Source organism: Acartia tonsa, chromosome 13, assembly GCF_053477335.1.
Source record: "Acartia tonsa isolate MP-2025a chromosome 13, ASM5347733v1, whole genome shotgun sequence".
Taxonomy (NCBI): Eukaryota; Metazoa; Arthropoda; class Copepoda; order Calanoida; family Acartiidae; genus Acartia; species Acartia tonsa.
Genome location: NC_137272.1, coordinates 11,848,990 through 11,856,561, shown reverse-complemented (window position 1 = coordinate 11,856,561; position 7,572 = coordinate 11,848,990).

Below are 7,572 nucleotides of genomic sequence, written 5' to 3'. Positions count from 1 at the left end.
AGTCCGAATGCGTCGGAAACGACGCAAAAAAAAAACTTCTTTGGTATGCCACAAATCAAAAAATCTAAAAATACAAATGTCTTACAATCCCTTAAGGAAGCTGTGTTTAAAATTTCAAGTGATTCTGACGACAGGGGGGAAGTTCGGCACTAATGGGTTAAGCTTTGTGAAAAAAATAATCTCCCCTTATATTCAATTTGAAGTACGTGAAGAAAGTTGCTCAAAAAAAATCTGACGTTATAATAATGAGAGATGAGGAGAGGATGAGTAGGAAAGAAAACCCATAAAAAAGAGATAAATAATCCTTCATTTTTATGACGTCACATGCTGATTTTTTGAGCGACATTCTTCACATACTTTTAATCAATTTGAATAATTTAAATCAAAATAAAAAAGTGGGGGATTTCAATGATGGAATGGCACTTTAAGGGAAAGCACCCAAAATTTTTTGTAAGAATTAGTGTATTACAAATATAGATGTGATGAAGATTGCAAAAATAACAGCTGAGCAAAAAAACAACAACAACAACAGAATAATAATAATAAACAAATTTTCTTTGCACTCAGTTTTGCATTAATTACACCCCAGATTAATAACTCAAATCGATATATAATTACTTGGATGTTGCACCAGATTTTCATGTACTCTAATAAAGTTATACTCCCAGCTGGCTAAATTAACGATCTAGATATAGTAAGTTTTCAAAAATTTGATGAAGTTTGTCTTGAATAGCAACTAAGATAATCACATTAGCATAGCGTTACGGACTAACAAACGGACAGACAGACAAATTAAATTGTAGGGTAGCTTCGCTACTAAAGAGGAACACAAAAAAGACTGTCAAAACAATAAAAATATATTGTTTGTTTTGCTTGATGTAATAATTATTACCAAATACAAACAAAAAGAACAAACAGATAATAAAAACTTTTATATTCGGTATGGCTTCCAAACCGATTAATATCCGGTTCTCAGCCATTCTGAAAAATCAGTATAACATCGTATTACAGACGATTTTACACGATTATTCAAATGAAAAGATTAAATCAGCTTGATAAGCCAGTACCTTGGGCCCCTAGGACCAACAAAACTGGTCTTATACTTAGAATTTTTTATTTCAATATCCGCTGAAATTTGTCTATAATACGATGCGATAAATAACTTTTATGTAGTTACAATTTATACAAGCAACAGATTTAATAAAATATGTAGATAATAAAGAAATACAAGCTTATCCGAGACGGATATTATTTTTCGTTAATTAGGCATGTTAGAATTGTCCTATCGATTCCAAGCTTTGCATGGTGATTCCTGTAGTAGTTAGTACGATGTAGAAAGCGAAGCAAATCTATATTAATCAAGCCCTAAAAATGTAAGTATATCTAATAATGTCCTAAAAACATTATCCTGTATCAAGAAGTTTTTCAACAAATTTACTTACAATTTTGCTTCGACTCTTATAAATCATATTCTGATTATTCATTTCTGACACTATACAAATGTATTACCGTTTCAGAGCTTTGCTTTTATGGATGTTGTCATCCTTGTTGATAAAGAACATTACAGTGAAAAGACTTCCATACCAATCACATGCAATCAAAGGGTTGGTTGTCTGCAATAATAGACCTATGTTGTTATCAAGAGATATTAATCAAGAATACAGCAAAAAGGAGGTATGTAGACGTAGAGTTTGAGTTTTATCCGACATTGTAAATAAATCACAGGATATGATATCCAATGCTATTATAATATTGAGTTTACAAAATATTCATTTGATTAGGTTAAAATGGGAACTTGGTATATTATCAAACACGTTAGCATAATTATTTTTTATGTTTATTACCGAAACTACTCTATAAGACTGTTTGTGTCCGTCTGTTCCTCTGTCTGTTTCTGCATGATGTTAGCCTGGCCCGATTTTCATAAGAATTTCAATAATTCACTTTTCTTCACTTAACTTTTTTTCAAATTCGTCAACCCCGACATTTATTTCTCTCCCATTCCATTACCTTTATTAACTCATAAAACTTTTTTGTTTCTCTCTATATCTAACTCTTCATATGTTTACCCTTATGATCATAATTTCAAACAGCTTCGCTACTATTGGACGCAATTGTTCGTGTTTAAAATATTTCTAGTTTCTAGGAATTTCTATTACGCAGACTTTTACCAAAATATTTACTTTAATGACTTTTATCATTTCTAATTACTAGAAACTTATAATAGAAGCTTCTAATTATATGAATAGGGTATGTCTGTACGTCCGTCTGTCTATAAATTCAAAGACTTTTTTTTATATATTTTATCAATGGATATAGGATATACTTGGATGGATGTTATAGCAGGGAAAAAATTCTCGCCAATTTAGGTTTCTAACATGAATACTATTTATGGCAATTCGTTCGTACTGTAAGAGGAGAGGTAATGGGGTGGATTTTAGCCAGCTACAAGTTTCACTTTTATTAGCGTACGTGATAATCTGATGTAATATTCATCGTTGTAGCTGTTTTACTTTCATTATTTACAACGATCTTCAAGGATATGACAATGAACTATGAATTCATTCATATTCCTAAATATGATAAACAAAATTACCCCTTCAATAGATTAAACTATTGAGTCCAATGTCCCCTTCCTTCCTGATTGTTTAAACTTATTTAATTAGGAGGAATAGAATTTTATTTATCGTCAACCTTAACATTAATAAATACTTAATTCTTTTAAGATTCTGTAATATTTTAGTTTCCTGATACAAGCTTCAAATTGTAGAGAAAGATCAACTCTGGTTTTAGGCAGTGGCTTCATACGTCGGCATGGTCCTCGATAATGACTAAAATAGATAAATTATAAATATAGATAATATTCAGTAAATGCAGGCACAAGGAAATGATATTCTGACAAACAATTCTAAAAGAAAATTTCCTCACAACCCCCTTCCCCTTTTCCTCCCCTTCTTACTCACCCCTCTTCACTTAAATGAGAAAACAAAATATGCTTCCAAATACCTTAAAAGGTTTCGTGATTTTTTGTAGAATTGATTGTTACAATAGCTACCCCTGAGTAAATGGAAAAACAGTGGAAAAACAATTGGTACTATTGTGTTTTTATTTAGTCTAAATGGATATTCACATCCAAAGGAATAAAATGATGAATCTTAAGACAATAATTAGGTACAAATTTTCTCAATTTCTCAAAGTTCCTATCGAGCAATGAAACCCAACCTTCAGCTAATTTTTCAAATAATTTGAAAATAAATGATAGAAAATTTTCTTGGACTGAGGACAACCAATACCTCGTGGCCTTAACCCGGCTGGGCCTATACCTGCGATGCTGCAACCCTACGGGGCTACCCAGTACCCAATATATCCACACCTGACCTAACATAATAAATAAAACAAACAAAACCTATTGCCTCCCCTATTTTTTCAATCTATTTCAAAATAAGGGGAAGTGAGTTCGAATAAACACTTTTAGCCTTTAGGTAAACATCTTTTTAACTTTTTTCTACGGGAATATTGTATGATAAAATATTAAAAAAATGACAAATGAATATTTTGTCCTTTATTGTGAAGGAATGTTGCAAATTGAAAGTTTGCATGGAGAAAAAGTATTCAACTTTCAAACCATTTTTCTTCAAAGTTCATTCAATTCAACTAAACTTCTAAAAGTTAGCAAATATGATAACCTCACATTTGTTCTACATCACTTACTAATAAACCTGACATAGCAGCAAAAGCAACCAATTTTTAGCCTTACCAGACCACAGAGTGACAGAGAAAGGATAATATCTTTTTTTTTACGTTGGCTTAAAAACTTTGGGGACTATAGTGAATTTTGATTGGTTGCTTTATTGAGTTGAGTATTCAAACTTTTCAAATACTAATTTTAATCTACAGAAAGGATTATTTTGTGTATTATGATTGGAAATGTACATCAATTTATAGGCCATTGTCTGATCCCTTTAGATTCCTCCATGTTCATGCATTTTTGCAGGAGTAGAGCAAGTACTCCGACCCCACATGTAGAAAAGCTTCGTTATAAAAAATGTGTCAACCATAACTGTCATAGGGATCTTATGGGATAAGACAATAGGCAATAAATTGATACACATCCTCAATGATGATAAACAAAGTTATCCCTTCTTTAGATTAAGATTATTGGATGAACAGTTTGGACACTACTAGTTTGAAATAAACCAACGATTTAGATAACGAGTTTATAAAACTGTAGGTACTAGTGTAATTTATAGTTATTATTGGTTCACAAATTTGGACACTTCTAGTTTTAAATCAACTAATCAAAATTCGAAAAAAGGACACATACTTTTGGAGGTAAAGAATTTCATAACATGTTTATAAAACTTTGGGTACCAACTACCTCAGTGTAAGTCCAATGTCCCCTCCCTTGCTTTTTACGACCAAAGATCAGCCTGCTAAATGTATTTCTTGCAGTTGATAAGAAACTCTGAAAGTATTCAACTTTCGCTTCATTTTTTTTTGCATGAACTTGGGTTGCAAAAATAATTCTATCTCTACCAATGAAAACATCATGACTTGAACATTTAAATTACACCGTTTCGAAACTTTTACTTTTGAAAGCAAAACTACTCTATATGTACTATCTTCATATTTTATTATCTATACTTTCAGGCAATCTTTTCATTGGAAAGAAAACGAGGTCGTATTTTCACAGTAGCTTTTGATAAGTTAATTTAGGTAAATGTTAATGATTGCCCCACAGGGTTAGGAAATAGGTCCCGCATGGTATGGTTAGAGCCCCTAGATATAGGAGTAAAGCTACTGTAAAAATACGACGAAACCCGCTACTTCGTTTTCTTCCATGATCCCAAATTTGTATATAAAATTGAAATTTGAAAAAACGTACATTAGTAGAAATTAAAATTTCTAAGGAAATAATATGTGTATTTGCTTGTCTTAAGGTTAAATTAATTATTTGGAAATATAATCACAATGTACGTCACATATGCTAGATATTATGGCAGCTATGATCTGCCTTTTGTCGAAATAGATTATTTAAATTGGATGAGCTTTATTTGAATTTTCGAATGTGTACACAGTTTCCTCGGTGATTTCTCATAATATCTCAATATTTACTGCTAGCTAAAAAGCTTCAAATTCAATAAAATCAAAATTTAAAAATTAAAATTTTGAATGTATAATGTAAAAATCATTTATACATTCAAATTTTGATATTTTTGGAAGTTTTAAAGTTTTTTAGATAGTAGTAAATATTAAGATTGGATAAGGAAACGCCGAGGAAACTGTGTACACTTTCGGAAATTCAAATTCAGCTCATCTTAAATTGTCTATTTTGAAATAACTAAATCAGTTTGACAAGGGTTTTAATAGAATGATATTGTTCTTGTTAGTAAAGGACAAATGGGCGGACACTTTTGTAAAGTTAATTTTCAGGGATCGTAAGGGATAAGACAATGCACAATTTAGAGATAAATTAATGTACGTACCGAATGATGATAAACAAAATTAACCATTCAGTAGATCAAAATTATTGGGTGAAAATTTAAGACACTTCTAGTAATAACAACCCTATCAAGATTTTTAAAAAGTACCCATAGTTTTTGAAATCAACAAATAAGCAAAGACTTTAATTGATGTACATACCCAATGATAATAAGCATTAAAACTACACCTTCTGTAGATTAAATCAACCTTAAAGATTCAATACAAGTAATCAAAGTTTGGAAGTCAACAAATGAGGGAGTACGGTTATAAACCTTTGGGTTCTAGCATAATTTACAATTCCATTGTCCCCTCCCTCCCTGCTAATTTTAGACAAAGAATTGATTCTTCTAATTTTAGGTTGTTTACAAAATATAAAATTAAATATATAATATTGACCTTCAACAAGGATGTAAACAGCAGGTTTAGCAAAAATAATGAAATAAGATAGAAGTTTTGGCAATAGACTGTAAGTTACGCTGGTGCCCATATTTTTGTTACACGATCTATCATTAGTTGTCACAGAAAGTTTGGGAACTTTTATTAAATCTTGGTTGGCTGGTTCATACCAATAGTTTTAATTTTAAGGGGTAGTTTTGTGATCGTTCATTGTCTTGTCATTTAGGATCCATCCATTTGTAGGGGGGGGGGGGGGACAAAGTGTCTCAAAAAAGCCCTGTGACGTCATAAACATGTAGGAGATGAGAGGAGAAGCGGGAAAAAAAACCCTAAAAAAGGGTTGGATTATCCATGATTTTTATGACGTCACATTGCTGATTCTTTGAGACACTTTATTCCCCTACAATTTTTATGTGTCACATAGTTTTTAGATTTTTAGTAGCGAAGCTACTCTATAACGCAAATTGTTCGTCAGTCAATCCGTAAAGGTATGGGGAAAAGTGTTTTTTTGGCTGTTATTCAAAAATGACGTCTGATTTTTGTGGTAAGATTCTTTATATCAAGAGCATCCAATATGTGTTATTCATTGTACAAAATATGAATTTTAAAAAAATATAAAGTTACGCGAGAAAATTTTTTGTGCTTCGCTACTTTTGGATGTTGTCATTTTTATTAAACTCTAACCTGTAAACTCCAGCATAAGGTGTCCAAGACATTTTTTTCTACTTAATATCAAAATTCTGAAATTGAAAAAAAAATTAATCTTTTTTTATGTTCTAAAAAATGGAATATATGAATGTACGAGCTTTTAGTCATGTTATATTACTTAGGTTTTTCTTTCAAATAATATGCTTCTGTTATCACGTAAAAGTTTATTAAATTATTTAAATATTTTAATCGATAAGACGGTTCTAAATAACCTAATTTTTTTTTATTAAAGCCCTATAAAAATTTAGATTTTTTTTATTCTTTATGTCTAACACCTGTGGGCTATAACCCTTTATTTTCAGTTGATTTTAAAAAAAGGGCATGTGGGGGGGGGGGGTTAAGTGTTCGACTAGGCACTAACAAGGAAACCGCCAAATTATCTATCAAATGCTTTGCTAAAACAAAAGAACATTAATTACTACAAATACTTTGAAATTTAGATTTTCATTCTTTTGGTCTTTTATATTCGATAAATAAAGATAAAACTTTATTTTTGAAACAATGATTCTTAAGACAACATGGTAATTCATGTATCTTTATAAAGAATGTTGTTTATTTGGCTGATAAATGTAAACTAATGTTGAGGAGAAATATTGTTGCATTCAAGGTTTTATACAAGGTGTCCAGTATTCATACAATACTGTAAGAAATATTGTTGCATTCAAGGTTGTATACAAGGTGTCCAGTATTCATACAATACTGTAGGAAATATTGTTGCATTCAAGGTTGTATACAAGGTGTCCAGTATTCATACAATACTGTAGGAAATATTGTTGCATTCAAGGTTTTATACAAGGTGTCCAGTATTCATACAATACCGTAAGAAATATTGTTGCATTCAAGGTTTTATACAAGGTGTCCAGTATTCATACAATACCGTAGGAAATATTGTTGCATTCAAGGTTTTATACAAGGTGTCCAGTGAACATACAATACCGTAAGAAAATATCCTTGCAATTAATACAAAATTATAAGATTCTTTAC